The sequence below is a fragment of the Mustelus asterias genome, chromosome 3 (assembly GCF_964213995.1).
Source record: "Mustelus asterias chromosome 3, sMusAst1.hap1.1, whole genome shotgun sequence".
Classification (NCBI taxonomy): Eukaryota; Metazoa; Chordata; class Chondrichthyes; order Carcharhiniformes; family Triakidae; genus Mustelus; species Mustelus asterias.
In genome coordinates this window covers 9,485,384-9,511,462 of record NC_135803.1, presented here as the reverse complement: position 1 = coordinate 9,511,462, position 26,079 = coordinate 9,485,384, and the positions used below count along the sequence as shown (strand labels likewise).

The 26,079-nt window shown below is 42.2% G+C and overlaps 1 protein-coding gene across 2 annotated transcripts in view; it reads left to right on the top strand.

Annotated features, from left to right (window-relative positions):
• Positions 1-6,209: 6,209 nt before the first annotated feature.
• The window catches only part of LOC144486576 (polyhomeotic-like protein 3), an 85,375-nt gene continuing 65,505 nt past the window's right edge, over positions 6,210-26,079 (top strand). For both annotated transcript variants that reach the window (XM_078204639.1, XM_078204635.1), the window contains exon 1: positions 6,210-6,325. The gene's annotated coding sequence lies outside the window, so the exon portion shown is untranslated. The remainder of the gene's footprint in view (positions 6,326-26,079) is intronic.

The window sequence follows — 26,079 nt, the reverse complement described above, 5'->3', positions numbered from 1 at the left end:
AAAAAGTTTTCAATTGGTTTTTAGCTTCATGATCTGTAAAATATTTCTTTTCATTTCCTTTAATCTGAAAGCAACCTAGGTCATTCAAAATAGCAGTTACCTTTCAACCAATGAAGTTACCATTTTCCTATGACTTTACCCCTGATTGTTTTTCAAACTCAACCCGGTGTCCCAGTACAGTGTGTCCCTCACAGGTCTGGCTGTCTCCGCTCCCGGAAGGTGTTTACAATCCGATGGTATTCAGGTTATGATAGCTTGGGTGACTCTGTCAGATTCTGATGAAACGTTGGGTTTGAGTTTCTTGATCAACACGATTTTATTGAACTATCCATGAGGAAGAAGATTTGAGTCTATTATATCCTTGTTGTGCCAAGGTTGCGGCGTGATGTGGGGGTCTGCCCATCTTGCCTTTGGCCCTGTGTCAAAATTAATTAAATCCTCATGGTTTCATACTTGAAGAGCTTGAGACATTATCCTGACATTGGCAGTACAGGAAAATATCCTTTGCTTATGATTGGTGGTGGGTCTCCTTCGTTTTGTTGGAGGACGCACTGTGTAGGTGTATAGCACTTATCCTATCCATACGTTATGTGGCTCTGTCTCTTGTATCCTATAACGAGGACACCATTATGCCATGAACTCATGGCTTTATCCTGTTATTCCCCAATCTCTGAAACATCCTTTCATTGGTTGTATATTTGGAGGCACCATTTGCAATAAATAATGAATAATCCAAACCAATTGCATTGGTGCTCTCTTGTCTCTTTCTGTATGTATATGTGAGAAAATGATTCTGCTGAACTGTACCAATCATTGAGGATTTGTTGTGTTTGTGAAAATGGGGAAAAGTCTTCAATAAAAATATATATTTTTTAAACCGGAAGTGAAACCTGGCATTTTGAATAAACCTGTCACATAATTCATCATCAGCAACCGAGGAGAAATAAATTTCAAATGCTACCATCATGAAGCTTTGTCAGGCAGTGACATCATATCAAGCACAGTGCTGCCCAATCAAATTCAAACCATCTTAAGCTAAATAAAAGAAGAGGACTCCCAGTGGTTGCGATTTTGATGGGCCCTGATTGGATTGGTGGGGCTTAAATTTCATTGAAGGATTGGGCGTGAGCAGCCGTATTCATCCAACAGCAATGGACATGAGCAGGGGTTTCAGATCACTTCACAGCGGATCAGGTCATTGATTTGTCCCGGTCAAAGGACAAATGGGAAAATATACATCTACGTCAACCTGGCTACCCTATGAAATTATTAATTCTATTTTAGGAGTCGACAAGGCATGACTCATACCAGAGGAATTTCTAACCTTCAGAAAACCAGCAAGGACCTCATTATCTTTAAAGAGGTACTAATGTCCTCTGTGACTTTGGCAATCAAATTTCAAAGAAATACATCAACGCCCTTTTACATTTCTAAGACAGTGCTCCAACCATCTGGTCCTGTCTGCTGCGGGAATTGTCACGGGCGGATGGAGAATTTGACAGACAAGCAAAAGATCCATTGACCTAGGGTGGGAATTTCCAGTCCTGGATCAGATGGGACCAGAAAATCCCACCGGGTATGTTATGATTTAATTTATTATTGTCACCTGTATTAGTATACAGTGAAAAGTATTGTTTCTTGCGTTCTATACAGACAAAGCATACCGTTCATAGAGAAGGAAAGGAGAGAGTGCAGAATGTTACAATCATAGCTAGGGTGTAGAGAAAGATCAACTTAATGCAAGGTAGGTCCATTCAAAAGTCTGATGGCAGCAGGGAAGAAGCTGTTCTTGAGTCAGTTGGTGTGTGACTCAAACTTTTATATATTTTTCCCGATGGAAGAAGGTGGAAGAGAGAATGTCTGGGGTGCGTGGGGTCCTTAATTGTGCTGGCTGCTTTGCCAAAGCAGCAGGAAGTGCAGACAGAGTCAATGGATGGGAGGCTGGTTTTCAAGGGAGACTCCATTAGATATCTCAAGATTCCAGATGTGGGAAAATACATCCTTTGTCCAACACCCAGGAGAAGAGGTGTAGAAGAGGTGTATGTCACATGACCTCCCCCAACACCAGCTACTGGAAGGTATAATATTCCAATATGGAACTGAAACCAGGCAATCTATCATTTTACCATCTCACAGGTAGCAGCAGGAAGTGCTCTGTCCAGGTAAATTCCCTGGCCTCCAGCTACACTGTGAACTAGTGGAACATCGGAATTCTGTATTTGTGCCTTCAAGTTTAATTCAACTCAACATGCCTTCTCCCATTGTGGAAGTCTTCACTTCTGTAAAGATGAATCACCATGCAACAGTCATCTTTCTAATTTCTGAAGGAATGTACCATTGGATTTTTGACTCTCGACTTATGTGAAACCATAACTCTTATTTTAGAACATAGAACATAGACAAATACAGCACAAACAGGCCCTTCGGCTCACAAGTTGTGCCGGTCATGTCCCTACCTACCTAGGCTTATATATAGGCTTACCTATAACCCTCAATCCTATTAAGTTCCATGTACTCATCCAGAAGTCTCTTAAAAGACCCTATCGAGTTTGCCTCCACCACCACTGATGGCAGCCAATTCCATCACCCACCACCCTCTGAGTGAAAAACGTACCCCTGACATCTCCTCTGTACCTACTCCCCAGCACCTTAAACCTGTGCCCTCTCGTAGCAGCCATTTCAGCCCTGGGAAAAAGCCTCCAAGAATCCACCCGATCTATACCTCTCAACATCTTGTACACCTCTTTCGGTCACCTCTCATCCTGCGTCTCTCCAAGGAGAAAAGACCGAGCTCCCTCAACCTATCCTCATAAGGCATGCCAACCAATCCAGGCAACATCCTTGTAAAGCTTCTCTGCACCCTTTCAATAATTTCCACATCCCTCCTGTAATGAGGCGACCAGAACTGAGCACAGTACTCCAAGTGGGGTCTGATGAGGGTCTTATAAAGCTGCATCATTATCTCCCGACTCCTAAACTCAATCCCTCGATTGATGAAGGCCAGCACACCATATGCCTTCTTAACCACTTCCTCTACCTGCGAGGCCGATTTAAGAGTCCTATGGACCCGGACCCCAAGGTCCTTCTGATCTTCTACACTGCTAAGAGTCTTACCCTTGATATTGTACTCCTTCATCCCATTTAACCTGCCAAAATGGACCACTACACATTTGTCCGGGTTGACGTCCGTCTGCCACTTCTCCGCCCAGTCTTGCATCCTATCTATGTCACGCTGCAGCTTCTGACATCCCCCCAAACTATCCACAGCACTACCAACCTTCGTGTTGTCGGCAAACTTACCAACCCATCCCTCCACTTCCTCATCCAGGTCATTTATGAAAATGACAAACAGCAAGGGTCCCAGGACAGATCCCTGGGGCACTCCACTGGTGACCGACCTCCATTCAGAAAAAGACCCATCTACAACCACTCTCTGCCTTCTGCAGGCAAGTCAGTTCTGGATCCACAAGGCAACAGCCCCTTGGATCCCATGCCCTCTCACTTTCTCGAGAAGTCTTGCATGGGGGACCTTATCGAACACCTTGATGAAGTCCATGTAAACCACATCTACCGCTTTTCCTTCGTCAATGTGTTTAGTCACATTTTCAAAGTACTCCACCAGGCTCGTAAGGCACGATTTGCCTTTAACAAAGTCGTGCTGACTACTTTTGAGCGTACTAAACTTCTCTAAATGTTCATAAATCCTGTCCCTCAGGATCTTCTCCATCAACTTACCAAACACTGAGGTTAGACTCACCGGTCGGTAATTTCCTGGGCTATCCCTATTCCCTTTCTTGAATATAGGAACCACATCCGCAATCCTCCAATCCTCCGGAACCTCTCCCGTCTCCATCGACGACGCAAAGATTATCGCCAGAGGCTCTGAAATCTCTTCCCTCGCCTCCCACAGTAACCTGGGGTACATCCCATCCGGTCCCGGCGACTTATCTATCTTGATGCTATTCAAAATTTCCAACACATCCTCTCTCTTGATGTCTACATACTCAATCTTTTCAGTCCATCTCAATCCTGTAGTACAACCACCCAGGTCTTTTTCCACCGTGAATACCGAGGTAAAATATTCATTAAGCACCTCTGCTATTTCTTCTGGTTCTGTACAGACTTTCTCATCTTCACATTTTATAGGTCCTATTCCTTCACATCTCATCCTTTTACTCTTCACATATTTATAGAACGTCTTAGGGTTCTCCTTAATCTTACCTGCCAAGGCCTTCTCGTGTCCCCTTCTGGCTCTTCTAATTTCTTTCTTAAGTCCCTTCCTACAAGCCGTCTACTCATCTAGATCCCTATCATCGCCTAGCTCTCTGAACCTTTTGTACGCTTTCCTTTTCTTTTTGACTAGGTTCAGCGCAGCTTTCGTGCACCACGGTTCCCGTAACGTACCAAAACCTCCCTGTCTCATCGGAACGTTGTCATGCAGAACGCCAGACAAACATTCCTTGAAAATCTGCCACCTTACTTCGGTACTTTTCCTCGAGAATACTTCCTTCCAATTTACGTCTCTAATCTCCTGCCTGATGGCTTCATATTTCCCCTTACTCCAGATAAGGATTATATTCACTGGAGTTTAGAAGAGAAACTTATAAAATTCTAACAGGATTAGACAGGATAGATTCAGAAAGAATGTTGGGAATTACAGCACTAGGGGGTGATAGTTTGAGGATAAGAGGTAAACCTTTTAGGATTGAGATGAAGAGAAATTTCTTCACCCAGAGAATAGTGAATTTGTGGAATTCACTACCACAGAAAGTGGTTGAGGCCAAAACGTTGTGATTTCAAGAAGGAATTAGATATAGCTCTTGGGGCTAAAGGGATCAAGTGATATGGGGGGAAAGGGGGGAAGCGGGATCAGGATATTAAATTTGATAATCAGCCAAGATTATAATGAATGGCATATCAGGCTCAAAGGGCAAAATTGTGTACTCCTGCTTTTATTTTCAACGTATGCTAGGCTATTTCAGATGGCAATTCTGTGGATCTGGAATCACATATAGGCCAAACAAGGTAAGGATGGCAGATTTCCTCCCTTAAAGGACATTAGTGGACTAGAGTTTTTTTACAACAATGGTTCATTAAACTTTAAATTTCACCATCAGCCATGGTGGAATTCCAACCTGGGTCCCTGGATTACTAGCCCAGTGACAATACCACTGTGCCACCACCTCCCCATTAAGTGCAGATAGACACACAGTGCTGTTGCAGAGGGAGCTCCAGGATTTTGACCCAGTGACGATGAAGGAACAGCGACATATTTCCAAGCCAGGATTGGTGAGTGGCTTGGAAGGGAACTTGCCGGTGGTGGCATTTCCATGGGTCTGCTGCCCTTCTCCTTCTAAGGATTTGGCATGTTAATTTGACATGTCAGCTATGACTCTCACCAACTTTTACAGATGCACCATAGAAAGCATTCTTTCTGGTTGTATCACAGCTTGATATGGCTCCTGCCCTGCCCAAGTCTGCAAGGATCTACAAAAGATCGTGAATGTAGCCCAATCTATCACGCAAACCAGCCTCCCATCCATTGACTCTGTCTACACTTCCCGCTGCCTCGGCAAAGCAGCCAGCATAGTTATGGATCTCACACACCCCGGACATTCTCTCTTCCACCTTCTTCCTTCGGGAAAAAGATACAAAAGTCTGAGGTCACAACCGATTCAATGACAGCTTCTTCTCTGCTGCTGTCAGACTTTTGAATGGACTTACCTTGCATTAAGTTGATCTTTCTCTACACCCTAGCTATGACTATAACACTACATTCTGCATTTTCTCGTTTCCTTTTCTATGAACGGTATGCTTTGTCTGTATAGCGCGCAAGAAACAATACTTTTCACTGTATGATAATACATGTGACAATAAATCAAACCAAATCAAAGTGGTAGAGATCACGGATTCAGAAGGTGCTATTGAAGGAGCCTTGGTGAGTTGTTACAGTGCGTCTTGTTGATAAGGGATAAGGATAAGGGATAATAGTTGGGCATGACACCGTCAGCCATCGACCTGCAAAAGGCATGGGAAACTTGAAAACAAACCATCATACAAATTCTTACATCTATTCAAACGTTTTCATCACTCGACCTGTTCTACTCCTGTGCTCTGTGTGGTGCTGTGCTATACTTTAGAAAAAAAAATCAACTTTAGTGTCGATGTGCCTTTCGCCTCCCCTCCTCCCTGCTCGCACCAGACTACGCAGTGCAATACGTGACTGCGTTTCTGATACTGTATTCAGAACCCGTGCCTGGTCAATGCGAGATGCATTAAATAGGAGAGAAAGAGATGCAAGCTCCGTGACACCGGTGCATTGCAGGTAAGTCCATGCACCCTTCCCGCAAAAAATAATGCATAAAAATCATGTTCACTTACCTGCAGAGATGCCCCCCGTCCCCAATTAATACAACACCGGTAATAATTGTATTGACTAATTAAGGTGATCGCAATTTTGCTTATAATTGCAGCTTTTTGGCAGAATCTATTTCCGAAGGGATTCTAAGTAAGTTCTGCTCGAATTCGATCTGAAAATGACATGCACTCAAATTGCTCTGAGTATTTAGATTTCAGGTCTAGAAATGCGAGGCTGTTTGAATTGTGTCTGTGCATTTGTTTGCATCAGGGTTGTCACGGTCTAAAAAAAAAGCCTCACCATGAAGAATTAATCAGTCGAAACAAAATACTTAAAATGCATTTATGAAACGTCTGGAATATTGATGTAGGTTTCACTATCGTTTGTTGCAATTTGCAGACCCGCCGCAATTAGCGGAAGCCGCGGAGTTGTAATTCGCTGATGGACATCGCACCGTTTAATATAGAGAATGTATTTTAATTGCACATTGTTGATGGTTCATTTTTTTTACAAATTGCCTGTCACAACTGTGAGGTCAGCTTTGTTTAGTGGACTTAACACTGTTCCTGCAGTTAAATTAACATGTTGGTAGAAGGACCACTAATACAATGAATGGAGTTTTATTCAAATGCATGACAGCTTACTCCTCCTGGCTACTCGAAAGCTTTCAGCTTTTAATTTTTTTTGTGCAGTTAAGAGAAATGCCATTACTGGATATATGCGAGACGTGACGTCTTTACTATAGACGGCAGCGACTGAGCTTGCGTGGAGCCTTGCAATGTTCTCTGGGTGTTGTAGTCCCCTGGGCTCTGGCCCAAGCTTCATGATGGGCTTCATCAAGCTTCATCAAGGCTTCACCTTGGGCAACCATGGTTTGGAGAGAAGGCTTCCAACAAAAACAATGTGAACAATTTCATTATCATGTTACATATTAGTGTTCCAATTATGGTGCTTAATGATCTTTCTGCTATGTATCTGTAAACAAATAAAACAATCTTGCATTTATATATCGCCTCCTTATGATGTCCCAAAGTGCTTTATAGCCATTGGGTTATTGTTGAAGTTGGTGACAGTTGTAAAGCAGGAAATGTGGCAGCCAGTCTGAGCACAGCAGGTCCCACAAGCAGCAAAGCAATAATGACCAGATGATCTGTTTCAGTGGATGGTTGAGGGATAAACCGCGACCATGACGTAGGGGAGAGTTCCTCAACACTTCTAATGCATTTTCTGACACTGATTCTAAGTTGCTGTTATTACATAGGCAAACGTGGCACCCAGTTAATATGCAAGAAGGTCCCACAAACAGAAAATGAACGGATTACCAAATATTCATGATTTTTGATGGTGTCAGGTGAGAGATAAATATTGGCCAGGAGAATTCTCTATCATGGGATGTTTTGATTCCACCTGAGAGGGTCGATGGTGATCTTTGTTGAATGCCTTGTTTGAAAGGCAGCATCTATGCCAGTTTAGCAATCCTTCAGTACTGTACTGAAGTGTCAGCCTGGTTAATAAGCTCAAAGTCTCTGGACGGGGACTATAAACGCACAACTTTTGACTTAGAGGCTACCAACCGCATCATAGCTCACAGTAAAAATGGCGGAGTGCAAGTTGAAGAAATTCACTCATAGTTTGCGTTATACTCTAGAAAGCCACATGATGATAGGATAGTACTGGTGCCATTCTTTATTTAGTATTACATTTATTTACAGAGTGAAAGTTTGCTAGCATGCATCTTGTAACCCAATCACACCACAGGTTCAGTGTCCTGTTCGTATATATACTCGTATATAAACTCCAATTAATGCCCACCACCTGCATTGAATTAAACTCAATCAATATCCTATTAACAATAAGATCACACTTTCAGCACTATTTCTACAGTGGATCAGTGACTACTTATTATTGTCTATAAACCACTGTGGGATGTCCTGCGCTTGTAGAAGGAGATATATAAATGCAAATCTGTTTATGTCCATTTCTGGTCACTGAGACACAGGAAAGAGATTGAAACCAGGATGGGGTGCATTAACGAGCCTTATGATTGTTGCAAAGGATTGAATTAGTTATGATTTCATTGAATGACTGAACAGACTTGATGGGCTGAATGGCCTACTTATGCTCCTATCATTTTAATTATGCTGTAAAGCTGAGTTGTAATACCAAATTGTAAATAATATAGTAGAGGCAAATCGAAAATGTTATTGCAGATCAAACCGTGATAATGAGGAAAGGGTCCCATTATCAAACGAGTGAAGGGAATTTAAAACTAATGTTATTATAGTACTGATTGAAGAGAAGCATGACAGTTTCCCTCTGTGTCTTAGTCAGTGTTTGTCCCTGACACACAGAAAAACATTGTCTGTATCATTGTTGCACTGCTGTTTGTGGTGTATAAATCTAAGTTGTTAGATTATTTATGAACATATGAACATAAGAAGTAGGAGTAGGCCACTCAGCCCAGAGTTCCAAAGATTCATGACCTCTGAGGAAACATCTCCCCTGTCTTAAATGGGTGATACTTAGTTTTTAAATAGTGACCCTTAATTCTATACTCTCCCAGAAGATGAAACATCCTCTTCACATCTACCCTGCCAAGACCCCTCAGGATAATAGGATTGAGATTTTCCCAAATAAATTTGAAGTGTCGAATTCACGTAAAAACTGGAGTAAATCCTGCTGGCATTTTCAGCGGGACTTTTCAAAATGAATCTCCCACACCCTGTGACACAGAGTGCCCTAGGGTGAATCACATTAGACATCAGTGGGTGGGGCCTATTCTCGCCTGAGAGGCCAGCAGCATATCACTGGGCAGGCCACTGCACATGCGCCGCTCTGTCAGCACCGAAATCGGTGCACACACAGTAACCCCGCACTGCCGGCCTCCCGATCGCTGGCCAGCTCGATTGCTGTATTCCATATCGCTGGCCGTGCAACACCCACCACCACCTGATCGCTGGGCTCCTGAATGTTTCTGGGCCAGCTCCCCTACCCCCCACCCCCCCCCCCCCCCCCCCCCCCCCCAACCCCAGCAGTCCCGATCTCCCAATTCCACCCCCCGCACCCCCCCTCGATGACCAGCCCCAATCACTGGTCTCCCTTCCTCTGACAGTGCAGAGTGGCAGTAGCACCCCATCCCCCATCCCTTTGGCACTGTCTGATGTCCAGTGGGCAGTGCTAAGGTACCCCCTGGGCATTGCCACTTTGCCCCTTGGGCAGTGCCGGGGACTAGGCTGGCACTGCCAAGCTGGAAATGTCCACCCCCCCCCGGGGACCTCCTTTGGGGCCTCCATGGCCCTCCTTCACTCCAGCGGGGCCAGGCCACCTCCAGGCTAAAGCAGCACAGTGGGCTGGGAGAATCGCCCCCTATATGTTTCATCAAGTCACCTCTTACTCTTTTAGACTCCTAGCAGATACAAGCATAGCCTGTCCAAACTTTTCTCCTAAGATAACCTGCCCATTCCAGGCATTAGTCCAGTTTACCTTCTCTGAATTGCTTTACATTCTTAAATGAGAAGACAAATACTGTACACACAACTCCAGATGTGGTCTCACCAGTGCTTTGTACAAATAATGCATACTAGTCAAATACCTATTCCATCTCACATGGCCAGTTCACAAAGATGAGGGTTTTATGTATAAACTGCAAATGAGCTGTAAGAATGGCTTCAGAATCGTTACAGAACCACCTACTGTCTCAAGGCTGCAACTATGTGGTGACAGTTGAGATGGCAAAACTGAATGAGGAATGTTGACATAGTCACTTACATAGAAATAACAAACTTTTCATTTACATAGTGTGTTTCAGGACCTCAGGGCATCCCACTGTTAATAAAGAACATTTTGTTCTTGTATCGTCACCTTTACAATGCAGGGAAATATAATACCCAAATTGCACACAGCAAGGCCCCACATGTAATCGTATGATAAGTTACTAACTAACTTGTTTTGTTTTAATCATGTTGATTGAAGAATAAATTTGGGCGAGACAACACATAACCAAGAATTATGACAATGGGAAGTGAGACTTCTCGAGGACAAAAGCCTCCTGGAATTTTTAATAATATGCAGATATGTAAATTGACTATTGGAAAATGCACCAAATTAGGTGACTAAAGATAAAAAATGCGCCATAGGTCTACCCAGAAATTAGGCTTTATATTGCGATACACTTCAAAAATGGTCACAAGACTACTTGCACAGTGCTGGGTCATTGAACTTTGGTAGAACCTGTGCTGCCATTCTTTCTTTACTGCCAATTATGCACTTTACTTAATACCTACAGCTTTGATTGGTAGCGTACTATTGATTGGCAGCTCATTAGTTGGGTGAAGTCCAGGGTCATTTTTGCTCAGGTTGCCATTTGAAGCTGAGAATCTACTTAAAGCACTATGCCAATGAATTACTGGCAGTATGCATAGATTTTTCTCAAGCTGAAAAAGAGTGGGAAAAACTGCGTCTTACAGTGCTGGTGCATTAGTATGCACTGCTTTCAGGAAGTTTCCAAATTTAGTGGGACTAATATGAAGGTGGTGAAAGAAAGTTGGCAAGAAGCGCAATTAAAAGCAAATTTTTTGGTGTTAAGCTTTGGAAGGGATAGGTACGATCCTAAGGGAGTGGTGCCTGCATGTAACAAGACATGAGGCGAGAGAGAGTGGGAAGAAAAGTAATTTTAACATCAAACAACTAGGAAGCAAAATTCAATATTCAGAAGATTAACAATGCATGTTTCTTTCAATATTTAATTGGTTTGCTGTCAAATCTGTGGAGAATTGGGAAAATTTTCCATTGGGAAAAAAATACTAAAGTCTGAGCACACATGTCAACTGACTCAAGAACAGCTTCTTCCCTGCTGCCATCAGACTATTGAATGCCCCTACCTCACATTAAGTTGATCTTCCTCTACACCCTAGCTATGACTGTAACTACATTCTGCACTCTCTGCTTTCCTTCTATATGAACGGTATACTTTGTCTGTATAGTGCGCAAGAAACAATTCTTTTCACTGTATATTAATACATGTGACACTAACAAATCAAATCAGAATCAAGTGCAAACTTGCTTGCCGCATTAAATTAGATATAATTACTGTATATCAGTAAATATTAGCTCAATGGATATTTTTCTTAACCCTGGACTGTCAGGATGTTTGTGTAAAAAATAATTTTTCTGAGAGACATTTGTGCACACGTATTAAAACATAGTGACATATGACAGTAATAATGCCCCACCTTTCAGATTTGCTCTTCAGATAACTCAGCAATACACATTGCAAATTATTTATTCTGTTTAATACCTTGTCTGTTTATCTTTCCATTACTGCTGTCACTGAACTTGCATGGACCATATTGAAACATACCTTCCTGTAATCCTCATCTGCACTGTTACACCTTCCCTCGCTTCGTCCTGTCCTCACATCGTTCCACCTCCACATTGGTACCCTTAGAAGGTTATAGTGAGAATGCCATCTTCAGTCATCTGTGTACATGCCCTGGCCACCAAATTCTTCTTGCCTTTCCCCCATCTTACTGCATGTCCGTTCCTTCTCTTTACTTAAGAATTGGTCATTCTGCTCACGCATCTATGCAGGTGCAGTGGAGTCCAAAGTCACCTATCTCCTGCTTCTGTTCTTTTCAGGGAAAACACTGAGAAATCAGTTAAGGTAGAATCTGTCAGGGAAGAGATATGGGTGAAGAATAGGAGATGTACAGACAACAGAAAATTTCCATACAAAGGCAGAAATGCTGAGACGGAAGAGAGGTGTGAGGAACAAAAGACAGGAGTCAATTAAATAATTAGATGAAAAAGAATATGAGGGGGAAGACACCTTGCACATTTGGGCTATAATCATTTCAATAACTCTTGAACTATTGTTGGGCCCAGATTGTTGGTCACGTCAGAGGTTAACTGAAGAGCTGGCTGAATTGCAGAGAAATTATTTGAAAAATGAAGAGAAACCTGGGATATGAGTGAAATTGTGACTGGAGGACTCACAAAGGAAGCCGGAGTTGATGAATAAAAGCCTGTCTGTGGCACCACAACAGACTGAAGAAGGTGTTTACAGATTGGAAATTGGCAATCATAAAATCTTACCACGTAGCATTTGACTCTTCGTACTTGCAGTAAAGCTTTGAGAGAGCTATCCCACTCCTCTTTTTCCCAAAGCCCCGAAAAGCTCAGGTACGTATCTAAGTTTTATGTATTGTAAACCTCTTTGTGTAGTGTGTCACATGATTCTGGTGACATCATCAGAGGCATTTGGGAGATTTTGCTCTTTTCCATCCTGGACTGTAAGCAAGCAACACCTATCTGATAAAGCTCCACAAACTGGTTAAGTAACCTTTTCATTAGTTTATCTTTGCTATTAAAATGAGCTGACCACTTTAATATACAACAGTAAAAGACAAAATTGGCAATGACGGTTTTCCAGCAAAATTAGTCAGAAGAAACAATTCAGACCTGGACCTTGAGTCAAGGATAGATTTTGATGGTAATACTCGTCAATTAACACAATCGGTGGCCTCAAAATATCCTAGAAAATAAGGAAAGAAAATAAAGCTATGTAAAAACAGGTTTACTTACCAAAGCTGAAGAGTTTCTTCTAGCTGCATACCTTCACATATGGCAGACTGCAGGATTGGGTCCTCAAACTCAGTAAGAGAGAAAAAAAACTGTTTTTGGAGAGGCAACTGCTCAAAAAGGAAAACAGACAATGTGATACCAACCAGGATTTAGCAGAATTAAAACTGAAATCTCCTGGTTTTAAAACAGATTGGCATTTGCGAAAAAGGGGAATTGTTTTCCTCAATGCTACAGAGTTTTTTTTTAAAGCAACAACAGAAATAATACAAATTAAATTGGAGGAGAAGAGAAATTGGAAGGGAAGAAAAGTTAAAGAAAGTATTACAACTTAAGAACCGGTAACAGATGCACCATAGAAAGCATTCTTTCTGGTTGTATCACAGCTTGGTTTGGCTCATGCTCTGCCCAAGACTGCAAGAAACTACAAATGTAGCCCAATGTCGCCCAATCCATCACGCAAACCAGTCTCCCATCCATTGACTCTGTCTACACTTTCCGCTGCCTCGGCAAAGCAGCCAGCATAATTATGGACCCAACGCACCCCGGACATTCTTTCTTCCACCTTTCCGGAAAAAGATACAAAAGTCTGAGCTCACGTACCAACCGACTCAAGAACAGCTTCTTCCCTGCTGCTGTAAGACTTTTGAATGGACTTACCTTGCAGTAAGTTGATCTTTCTCTACACCCTAGCTATGACTGTAACACTACATTCTGCACTCTCTCATTTCCTTCTCTATGAAGGTATGTTTTGTCTGTATAGCGCACAAGAAACAATACTTTTCACTGTATTGTCTGTATAGCGTGCAAGAAACAATACTTTTCACTGTATGTTAATACATGTGACAATAATCAAACTGCGATGGCAGAAAAAGGTGGCGCTATGGAACCATTTGACAAGAATGCAGAATCATGGAGTACCTATGAAGAGAAAGTTCAATATTACTTTGCTGCAAACAGGATACCGGATGAAATCAAAGTAGCAACGTTTCTGAGTGTAATAGGACGGAAACCTTCATTCTGTTGCAAAGTCTTATCCATCCTGCCAAACCTGGTACAAAAACCTATGAGGAATTGACCAAAAGCCTTGAAGAACACTTCTCACCCAACCTTTAATCATAGTGGAGAGATTCACATTTCATTGACAGAGCCAAGAAGAGTGTGAAAATATTCCACAATTTGTAGTCCTACTACAGAAACTAGCAAAGAGTTGTGAGTTTGGTCTGACCATTGAAGGCAGTCTGTGTGACTGTTTGTGGACTTCGAGAGGAAGCAATTCAAAGATGATTGCACACCAAAAGTCCTTTAACACTAAAACTTGCTGTTGAGATTGCAGTGTCCATGGAATTGGCCACTAAAGAAGCTTCCCCAATTGGAGTTGATGCCAAAATACACAAGATGAATACTGAGAAAATAAAATCTCTCAACATGCAAGCATTCCATAGGTGGGGCCCAGGTGCCCAGGTGGGGCATTCTCCATAGGAATGTTGGTGTCGAGAAAACAAATGTAACTGGCAAGAAAGGTCACATGATCAAGGTGTGCTGGACCAAACCAAATCCTCAAATCTCATAGATGAGTAAACACAAGAAAGCACCCAAATCCACAAGAAGTTCCATAGAATGATCAAAGACAATGAAGATTCCCAGGAATATCTATGGAGATCGAAGAACTAAAGCTTGGTGTATTATCGATGCAAGGCAATACACAGAGATTTTGGGCCTATCCAAAACTGAATGGGAACAAAATTAAAATGGAAGCAGATACGGGAGCCTCCATGTCTCTGTCTCTGAACAGGGCGGCACCATGGCACAGTGGTTAGCACTGCAGCCTTACAATGCCAGGGACCCAAGTTCGATTCCCAGCTTGGGTCACTGTCTTTGCGGAGTCTGCACGTTCTCCCCGTGTCTCTGTGGGTTTCCTCTGGGTGCTCCGATTTCCTCCCACAGGCCAAAGATGTGTGGGTTAGGTGCATTGGCCATGCTAAATTCTCCCTCAGTGTACCCGAACAGGCACCGGAGTGTGGTGACTAGGGGATTTTCACAGTGACTTTATTGCAGTTTTAATGTAAGCCTACTTGTGACTAATAAATAAACTTTAAAAATATTTATATTAACAAAAGCTGAAGAATGTACCATTAAAGCTTTCTAATTTTATCCTGAGAACATACATGAAAGAGGTGGTTTCAGTGAAGGGTTATATCATGGTGCAAGTTGAAGCAAATGATCAATCTGAAAAATTGCCATTACATGTTGTGAAAGGAAATTTTCCTGCACTTTTCGGAAGAGCGTGGTTGAACAAAATCAAACTAAATTGGCAAACAATTAACCAATTGGTTGATGGAAAAAATACATCACAGAAACTCTTTTAAAAAAAGTACAAGAAAGTACTTGAAAATACTTTAGGGGAAATGACCAGAGTCGAGGCACTACTTAAGATAAAACCTACTAGCAACCCAAAATGCTTAAAGGCAAGAACTGTGCCATGCGCTATTAAGCCAAAAGTTGAAATGGAACTTGAAAAATGAATCAAAGGTGGAGTGATCGAGTCCATAACCACCAAACAATTGGTCAATCCAATTGTCTCTGTCATTAAACTAGATGATCTGTAAGAATTTGTGGTGACTTCAAAATGACGATAAATCCAGTACTGTGTGTTGACCAGTACCCCTTATCATTAATTGCGGATCAATTTGTTGGATTATCTGGGGATCAGCACTTCAGAGGTATGCTTGTCCCAAGAGCATACCTCCAAATGAAGGTGGCAACTGAGTCGCAACCACTGCTAAAGATTGTTACTCACAAAGGGTATAAACGTCTACCATTCGGATTAACATTGGTGCCGGCCTTATTCCAAAAATCTATGGATCAAATCCCTAAGTGGCCTTAACGATGTCAAGTGTTATCTAGACGACATTTTAATCATAGACAACAATGAACAGGAACATTTACAGAACTAGAGAAGGACAATCTTCATGTGAAGAAAGAAAAATGTGAATTTTTCAAGTCATGTAATTGAGAAGGATGGACTCTGCAAGGAACCTATAAAAATGACTGTGATTTTAGATGTGCCTAGACTACAGAATCTGTTGCAACTGAGATCTTTTTTATGACTCATCAATTACTATGGAAAATTTATTCCAAATATCGCTACCATATTAAAACCGCTCCATACATTATTATGTGCGAGTCACCAATGGACTTGGACAAAAGACTGTACTCGGGGAATTTCACAGTAACTTCATTGCAGTGTTAATGTAAGCCTTACTTGTGACTAATAAATAAACTTTACTTACTTTTACTTTAAAAAGGCATATAATGAAGTCAAAAATATGCTAACAAAATCACTAGTTTTAATTCATTTCAACCCTAATTTACGAATACAACTTTAATGTGACGCATTGCCCTACGGAGTGCAGTTGTCTCTCATATAATGCCAAATGGAGATGAAAGACCAATAGTTATCGCTTTGAGAACGTTGACAAACGCTGAACAAAATTATGCTCAATTGGAAGAGGAACCCCCGAGTATAGTTTTGGAAGCAAAAGATTTCATCATTATCTGTATGGAAGACATTTTACCTTGTTAGCAGACCACAGGCCTTTAACAACTATCTTTGGTACATACAAAGGAATACTGTCTCTAGCTGCGAGTCATTTGCAGAGTTGGTCCCTCATCAGCACATAATTACGAGATTAAATACAGAAGGTCTGGGCAATATGCAAACAAAGCCAAATCACAGGACAACCATGCGAATATTTTGAACTTTTCCCAGGTTGATGGTGTACCTATTACAGCCTCTCGAGTGCAAAGATGCATGAGGTCAGATCCGGTGATGTTGAAGGTCATGGACATTATCTTGAAAGGAATACCACTGGATAAACAGAGGAGGAACGTGGAATTCAAGCTGTACAAATAAGGGAACTTAAATTAATGGTACAAAACAGAAAACTGCTATGGGGGATTAGAGTGATAATTTCTCCATTTTTGCGGATCAACTTCACGAAGGACATCCAAGATTTGTATGTGTGAAAGAAATCGCAAAGAGTGATTGCTGGTGGCCAGGACCAGACTCACAGATTGAAGAATGAGTAGAATAGTCGGTCTTGCGCTAGGATATAAAATATTCCACCTCTTCAACCACTTTACCCATGAGATTAGCTGAGACAACCTTGGCAAAGAGTTCATATTGACTTCGCAGGACCAATTGAGGGATATCTGTTCCTCATCCGAATGGACGCATATCTGTTCCTCATCCGAATGGACGCACATTCCAAATGGCCAAAATAATAATGATGATGTCCATGACTACTGAAAAGGCAATGATTGGACAAAGTATTTGCACGGTTTGGCAAACTGGAGCAATTGGTTAATGAATGGAACCCAGTTCACGTCAAGGAAATTCATGGACAGAAACCATGGCATACAGCATATCAGAACAGTGGATTGAAGAAGTGTATGGTACAGTCATTGAAGAGTGCCATTAAAGCATCAAAGGATGAAGGCCACTTGCCAAAAGAGTAAGCAACTTTCTCATATCCTAAGGAATATAGCCTATGCGACAATAAAAACCTGTCGCAGTATGGTTTTTAAAGAGAAAGTTGAGAATCAAATTTGATTTGCTCTTACTGCCTGACACTTCGATCATAGTGGAGTGGCAACAACAAAACCAAGTTATGCGCCATGAACAGACATTGAAACCAAGAAGTTTTGATCAAGGCGAAAGAGCTTTCGCGACAAACTACACTTCACGTGAGAAGTGGTACCTCCCCACAATACTCGCAAATACTTCATATACAGTGCAAACCGATGATGAGAGAGTTTGGAGGAAGCACACAGATCAAATCCTTGCTTCAAACAGAATTTGCAGAGTTGATATGTGAAAGGTCAACATCTGACACTCAAGGTTGGAAATCACTGTAACTATGATCACAGTTGAGTCAAATTCAGATTCTACACCAGTTGAACCAACAGCATCATAGAAGCTGAAGAAGAACCAACTTTATCAGATGATGTTCCTGAGCCAGGTGGTGAACAGACTACCGAGAGCATGAAAGCAAAGACTCCTGAACGATGAACCGACATCCACCTAAAAGACTCTGGTACTGATTGTAAAACTATATATGATGATGCTTGTTAAAATAATTTTTATTTTTGTAAGAGTTAATGTTAATGATAGTTGTTGTACTACTGGAGTAAACGGGAGGGTTATGTATTGTTTAAACCATTTATCTTTAAACCATTGCATCTCTGTGTTATGTGTCACATTACGATGTGGTGACATCATCAGTGGCATTTGGGAGATTTTTCCTCTCTTCCATCCTGGATTGCAAGCAAGCAACACCTATCTAATAAAGCTCCACAAACTGGTTAAACAACCCACCGTGTGGCAACCTTTACATTCTTTTATTTTTGCTGTTAAAGTGAGCTGACCACTTTAATATACAGCACCAAGTCCCTTTTGAAAGTTGCTATTGAGTCTTCTTCCATCACCCTTTCAGACCGTGCATTCCGGGTAATAGCAATTCACTGTGTATTAAAACAAAATCCTCAGCTCTCCTTTATTTCTTCTGCCTATTTCTTTAAAATAATAGTGATAGCGCCATTTTTTGAAAGAACTTAATCTGCTAGGTTTTTGTGTGGAAATGATAGAAAAGCATTGGTAGGTTGTGTTTGAAAATAATTCACAACCCCCAGAAAAAAATGATTTTTGACATTTTAGTTGGTATATAACAAGAGTCAGCAAAGGTGACCCTGATTCATCCTCCCATTTTTAGGTGCAGTCACTTTTGCAATTGGGAAACACAGCAGCCAATTTGTGCATATCAAGTTCCTGATACTTTTAGGTACAGGAGTAGGCCATTCAACCCCTCAATTACTGATTGGTGTTTCAAAATCCATTAACCTGCCTTTGATCCACATTCTTTAATACACTAAACTAACAAAAATCAATTAATTTTGGTCTCAATATTTTCCATTGACACGGCATTCATTTGGGTGAAAGTTGCAGAAACTGTGTTTTATTGGTGTTGGTTAAGTATGTATTGGCTTGAATAGTTGGGAAGATATTCTGTTTTACAAAGTTAGTGCTTTTACATTCACCTGAGATATCAGATGTCTGATCAAAAAGACGGCACCTCTGACAGTGCAGCACTCCCTCAGCACAGGAGCTTAGATTTTGTGGGTCTGGATGGGTCTCAAAGCCAGAGCATTCATAGAACATAGAACATTACAGCGCAGTACAGGCCCTTCGGCCCTCGATGTTGCGCCGACCAGTGGTACCAATCTAAAGCCCCTCTAATCTACACTATTCCAATATCATCCATATGTTTATCCAATAACCACTTGAACGGTCTCAACGTTGACGAGTCCACCACTGCTGCAGGCAGGGAATTCCACGCCCTTACTACTCTCTGAGTAAAGAACCTACCTCTAACATCTGTCCTATATCCCTCACCCCTCAATTTAAAGCTATGTCCCCTCATGCTAGCCAATGCCATCCGAGGAAAAAGGCTCTCACGATCTGGATGATAATGTGGTCAATTGGATCAGCAAGTTTGCTGATGATACAAAGATTGGAGGTGTAGTGGACAGTGAGGAAGGTTTTCAAAGCTTGCAGAGGGATTTGGACCAACTAGAAAAATGGGCTGAAAAATGGCAAATGGAATTTAACGCAGACAAGTGTGAGATATTGCACTTTGGAAGGACAAACCAAAGAAGAACGTACAGGGTAAATGGTAGGACTCTGAAGAGTGCAGTTGAACAGAGGGATCTGGGAATACAGGTACAGAGTTCCCTAAAAGTGACGTCACAGGTGGATAGGGTCGTAAAGAGTGCCTTTGGTACATTGGCCTTTATAAATCGGAGTATCGAGTATAAAAGTTGGAGTGTTATGGTAAGGTTATATAAGGCATTGGTGAGGCCGAATTTGGAGTATTGTGTACAGTTTTGGTCACCTAGTTACAGGAAGGATGTAAATAAGATTGAAAGAGTGCAGAGAAGGTTCACAAGGATGTTGCCGGGACTTGAGAAGCTGAGTTACAGAGAGAGATTGAATAGGTTGGGACTTTATTCCCTGGAGCGTAGAAGATTGAGGGGAGATTTGATAGAGGTGTATAAGATTTTGATGGGTATAGATAGAGTGAATGCAAGCAAGCTTTTTCCGCTGAGGCTAGGGGAGAAAAAAACCAGAGGGCATGGGTTAAGGGTGAAAGGAGAAAAGTTTAAAGGGAATATTAGGGGGGGCTTCTTCACGCAGAGAGTGGTGGGAGTGTGGAATGAGCTGCCGGATAAAGTGGTAAATGCGGGGTCACTTTTAACATTTAAGAAAAACTTGGACGGGTTGATGGATGAGAGGGGTGTGGAGGGATATGTCCAAGTGCAGGTCAGTGGGACTAGGCATAAAATGGTTCGGCACAGACAAGAAGGGCCAAAGGGCCTGTTTCTGAGCTGTAATTTTCTATGGTTCTATCCACCCTATCTAATCCTCTGATCATCTTGTATGCCTCTATTAAGTCACCTCTTAACCTTCTTCTCTCTAACGAAAACAACCTCAAGCCCCTCAGCCTTTCCTCATACGATTTTCCCACCATACCAGGCAACATCCTCGTAAATCTCCTCTGCACCCTTTCCAACACTTCCACATCTTTCCTATAATACGGCGACCAGAACTGTACGCAATACTCCAAATGCGGCCGCACCAGAGTTTTGTACAGTTGCAGCATGACCTCCTGGCTCCGAAACTCAATCCCTCTACCAATAAAAACTAACACACCGTACGCCTTCTTAACAACCCTATCAACCTGGGTGCCAACTTTCAGGGATCTATGCACATGGACACCCAGATCCCTCTGTTCATCCACACTACCAAGTATCTTACCATTAGCCCAGTACTCTGTATTCCTGTTACTCCTTCCAAAGTGAATCACCTCACACTTTTCCGCATTAAACTCCATTTGCCACCTCTCAGCCCAGCTCTGCAGTTTATCTATGTTTCTCTGTAACCTGCCACTTCCCTCCGCACTGTCTACAACTCCACCGACTTTAGTGTCATCCGCAAATTTACTAATCCATCCTTCCATGCCCTCATCCAAGTCATTAATAAAAATGACAAACAGCAGTGGCCCCAAAACAGATCCTTGCGGTACACCACTAGTAACTGAACTCCAGGATGAATATTTCCCATCAACCACCACCCTTTGTTTTCTTACAGCTAGCCAATTCCTGATCCAAACCACTAAATCACCCTCAATCCCATGTGTCCGTATTTTCTGCAAAAGCTTACCATGGGGAACCTTATAAAACCCTTTGCTGAAATCCATATACACCACATCAACCGCTTTACCCTCATCCACCTCTTTGGTCACCTTCTCAAAGAACTCAATAAGGTTTGTGAGGCACGACCTACCCTTCACAAAACCGTGCTGACTATCCCTAATCAAATTATTCACCAGTCACAGAGATGAGAGTACTGCCACCTGAACCACGGCTGACGGTATTCTAATGTAGAAATGACAAAGTGGAGCCATGAAGAGATGAATGATCTCTTTCCTTCTTGACCCAAGAAATCTGATGTCACCGAAACAGTCTTTCCAACTCTTATCAGATTGTCCATCGCATCTCAAAGTGTCTAAATATGATGGTCGTCAAGTTAAACCTGTCAAGACATCTGAAGATCACAGTTTAAGAACCATTCTAATGCCCTTGTTTTATTGCTGTATTTAATAGTAAGGAGACAAACTTGCTGACAGTGGGACATTAAATTTTATTTTGACAATCTGTTTGTCAGCAATTAGAAATCAGCTCCTATATAGAGCTTATTAGAGGCTTAGACACAGGAATCATTTAGGTGTGACATGGTTGCATTGATATTTTTATGAACAGGAGTCGGCCGTTCAGCCCCTCAAGTCTGCTCTGCACTCTTTTGATTACTGATTAGTGTTTCAAACACATTAACTCCACATTCCTTGATACACTTAATTAACAAAAATCAATTCACCTTGGTCTCAATATTTTCAATTGACACGGTATTCATTTGGGTGAAAGTTCCAAATTTCCACCATCTTGTCTGTGAAAAAAGTGCTTCCTGAATTCACTCCTAAGTGTCCTCACTGTAACTTTAACATTCTTTCCCTTCACCCAAGAGGGAATGGGGTAGATTTGATTTTGATTTAATTTGATTTATTATTGTCACATGTATTGGTATACAGTGAAAATTATTGTTTCTTGCGCACTATACAGGCAAAGCGTACAGTATATAGAAAAGGAAAGGAGAAAGTGCAGAATGTAGTGTTACAGTCAGAGCGAGGCTGGAGAGAAAAATCAACTTAATGCGAGATAGGTCCATTGAAAAGTCCGATGGCAGCAGAGAGGAAGCTGTTCTTGAGTCAGTTGGTACGTGTCCTCAGACTTTTGTATCTTTTTCTTGACGGAAGAAGGTGGGAGAGAGAATGTCTGGGGTGCGTGGGGTCCTTAATTATACTGGCTGCTTTTCCGAGGCAGCGGGAAGTGTAGACAGAGTCAATGGATGGGAGGCTGGTTTGAGTGATGGGCTGGGCTTCGTTCATGACCCTGTGCAGTTTATTGCTGTCTTGGACAGAGCAGGAGCCACACCAAGGTTTGATACAACGAGAAATAATGCTTTCTATGATGCATCTGTAGAAGTTGATGAGAGTTGTAGCGGACATGCCAAATTTCCTTAGTCTCCTGAGAAAGTAGAGGCGTTGGTGGGCTTTCTTAACTATAGTGTCGGCATGGAGGGACCAGGACAGGTTGTTGGTGATCTGGATACCTAAAAATTTGAAGCTCTTCGTCCCCACTGATGTAGTCAGGGGCATGTCCTCCACTACGCTTCTTGAAGTCGATGACTATCTCCTTTGTTTTGTTAACATTGAGGGAGAGATTATTTTCATCTCACCAGTTCACCAGATTCTCTATCTCTTCCATGTACTCCATCTCGTCATTGTTTGAGATCCGACCCACTACGGTGGTGTCATCAGCAAACCTGAAAATCGAGTTGAAGGGAATTTGGTCACACAGTCATAGGTGTATAAGGTGTATTGTAAGAGGCTGAAGATACAGCCTTATGGGGCACCGGTGTTGAGGATGATTGTGGAGGAGGTGTTGCTGCTTATCCTTACTGATTGTGGTCGGTGGGTTAGGAAGTCTAGGATACAGTCGCAGAGGGAGGAGCCGAGCCCCAGGCCACAGAGCTTGGAGATGAGTTTCGTAGGAATAACGGTATTGAAGGCTGAGTTGTAGTCGATAAATAGGAGTCTAACATAGGTGTCTTTGTTATCTAGGTGTCCCAGGGTTGAGTGTAGGGCTAGGAAGATGGCAGCTGCTGTGGACCTGTTGCGGCGGTAGGCAAACTGTAGTGGATCCAGGCAGTGTGGGAGGCTGAAATTGATTTGTGCCACGACTAACCTTTTGAAGCACTTCATAATGATGGATGTCAGAGCCACCGGCCGATAGTCATTACGGCATGCAGCCTGGCTTTTCTTTTGCACCGGGGTGATGGTTGTCTTGAAGCAGATAGGGACCTCAGATTGGTGTAAAGAGAGGTTGAAGTTTTCTGTGAATACCCCCGCCAGCTAGTCTGTGGAGGATCTGAGTGCCCGGGTACCCCATCCGGGCCAGTCGCTTTCCGTGGGTTCCGTAGATGCAGACAAGCTGCTGTATCCATTCATAATTTTGATGACTTTGATTAGCTCACCCCTCAGTTTTGTAAATGCAGCCCGCATTTACTCAGTACAGACTGGAAATCTAACAAAGGACTTGACAATACTGCATTTCTCCATTCTGGAATAGACAGTGCACTTATCAACCCAGCTGGAATGAAAATGAGTATAAAGCAATGTGAAGGGAGGGCTGTGAGTCCATATGACACAGGTTATAATCAATCATTGCCTGGCTCATTTTGAACAGTGGACACAGTGTCCAGAATTGCCTCATCATTCTGTGAATGCCAAAAAATGAGCCTGGGAACTGGTGTGGCCAATGGCCAGAATAGTCTCAATGCACAGGGTAGTTTGCGAACTGAAAAGTAAAATAAAACCAGAAGATAGATTTCACATTTTTTAAAAGCAGTTTTGTAGCCTTGCTTAAAAACGCCCTTGCTAAGCTTCCAAGACATTGTTCGACCATCTGATTTGAACGATTGGAAAGTAGGCAAAATGGTGAAGGGTTGATTCTTTTAGAATAGCGGTCCAACCCCCATCCTCCTCCCCTTCCTCCAAAATTGTTGTTGAATAGAATCAAAATATCCAGACAAAGAAAACTGTTTGAGAATTTGATTCTTTGTCCCAGAATATCAACATCCCTATTTTCCATTGTAACACCAAGCTGTTTCTTAAGCAAGTCTCTTAACCTGGCCTCAGACACCCTTTCTGGCAACACTTTTCCAGCTGCTGTTCATCCTCTGTGGAGAGAAATACTATGTAGCGCCTGCCTCCAACTTGCCCTTCACAACACCGAACTTGTGCGCTCCTGCCTGACTATATCAAAGTCTGCCAAATCATGTGGCAGACATTATTAATAATAGTTCTATTTAGAAAGAATTCAGAGTGAAGTAGCACATCTGCCAGCTTAGTGAGGGATGAATGCTATTTTTCAGTGCAGACATTTCTTGAGGAAATGATAGCTGCACGTTTCCGCCCACCTGCCATCTGATGGTATTTGCTCGGGATGTCAACCTCGTAACAAAATATATGATATCCTTACTGTTGTTATCATTAATCTTCCTGGCCAGGTTGAAAGAGGAAGAGCTATGCAATACTGGTGTAATTCAGAAGGGGTAGTTTAATCAGAGGCAAAACGTAGCTGAGCCTGACAAGCTTAGTCCTGGTCGGCATTGTGGTTATTCATTTCTGGCGGGTAAATAAACAAACTTAAGAGATACTGTTGCATGAAATCTGAGCCGCTGCTTATGTACAGGCTGCAGCAGAGATCAAGCGAGCAGCAAAGTCCTGGCAAGCTTTAGAAAAGGATTAAAGAAACACAAATATGGTGCTTTCACATGCCTGGAATCCCACTTACAGAGGCCAGCTGTGAGCAGAGAAAATTCAAAACAGATTCTGAATTGTAGTTTGGTGTCCAGTGCACTCGTTAGGGTGCTCTATTTTGCCACTATCAACCCTCTGGAGATTTCTGTATGCCTCCAATCCTGGCCTCTTGCGCATTCCTGATTTCCACCACTTCATCACTGGTGGCTGTACATTCAGCTAACAGGCCCTAAAGTTTGCAACTCCCTCCCTCAACATCTCCACCTCACTCTCCCTTTCTTAAAACCTAATTCTTTGACCAAGCTTTTGGTCCCCACATCCTAAAGGTGATGGTGGCATAGTGGAAACATCACTGGACTAGTAATACAGAGACCCAGGCTAATGCTTCTGGAAACATGGGTTCAGCACTGCTGCTTCACAGCTTCAGCTACCTGGGTTCGATTCCGGCCTCGGGTGACTGTCTGTGTGCAGTTTGCACATTCTCCCCATGTTTGTGGGTTTCCTCCGGGTGCTCCGGTTTCCTCCCACGATCCAGAGATGTGCAGGTTTGGTGTGTTGGCCATGCCAAATTGCTCCTTAGTGTAGGTTAGATGGATTAGCCATGGGAAATGTGTGGTGTTATGGAGATAGGGTGTGGGAGAGGGCCTGGATAAGATACTCTGTCAGAAAGTCGGTGCAGATTCAATGGGCCAAATGGCCTCTTCTACTCTGTAGGAATTCTATGAAAACTCACCTCAGCAGCTGTAGAATTTAAGTATAATTAAGGCAAAAAAAATTGCAAATGGAAGCTAGTCATTTTGAAGCTGTTGTAAAAACCCATTTCATTCACAAATGTCCTTTAGGGAAGAAAATCTGTCATCCTTATCTGATTTGACCTACATCTGACTCTTGTTCCACAGTAATGTGCTTAACTCTTAAGTTGTCTCTGAAATGGCCTAGCAAGCCAATCAGTTCAAGGGCAGTAGAGTTGGGCAACAAATGCTGGCCTTGCCAGTCACACCAACATCCCATGAAATAATACTTTTTAAAAAATCAATATATATGTCTGTTTCCAATTTTGTTTGATAATGCTCCTGTGAATCACCTTATGATAGTTTTGCTACATTAAAGGCGCCTTATAAATGCCAGTTATTGCATTGAAAG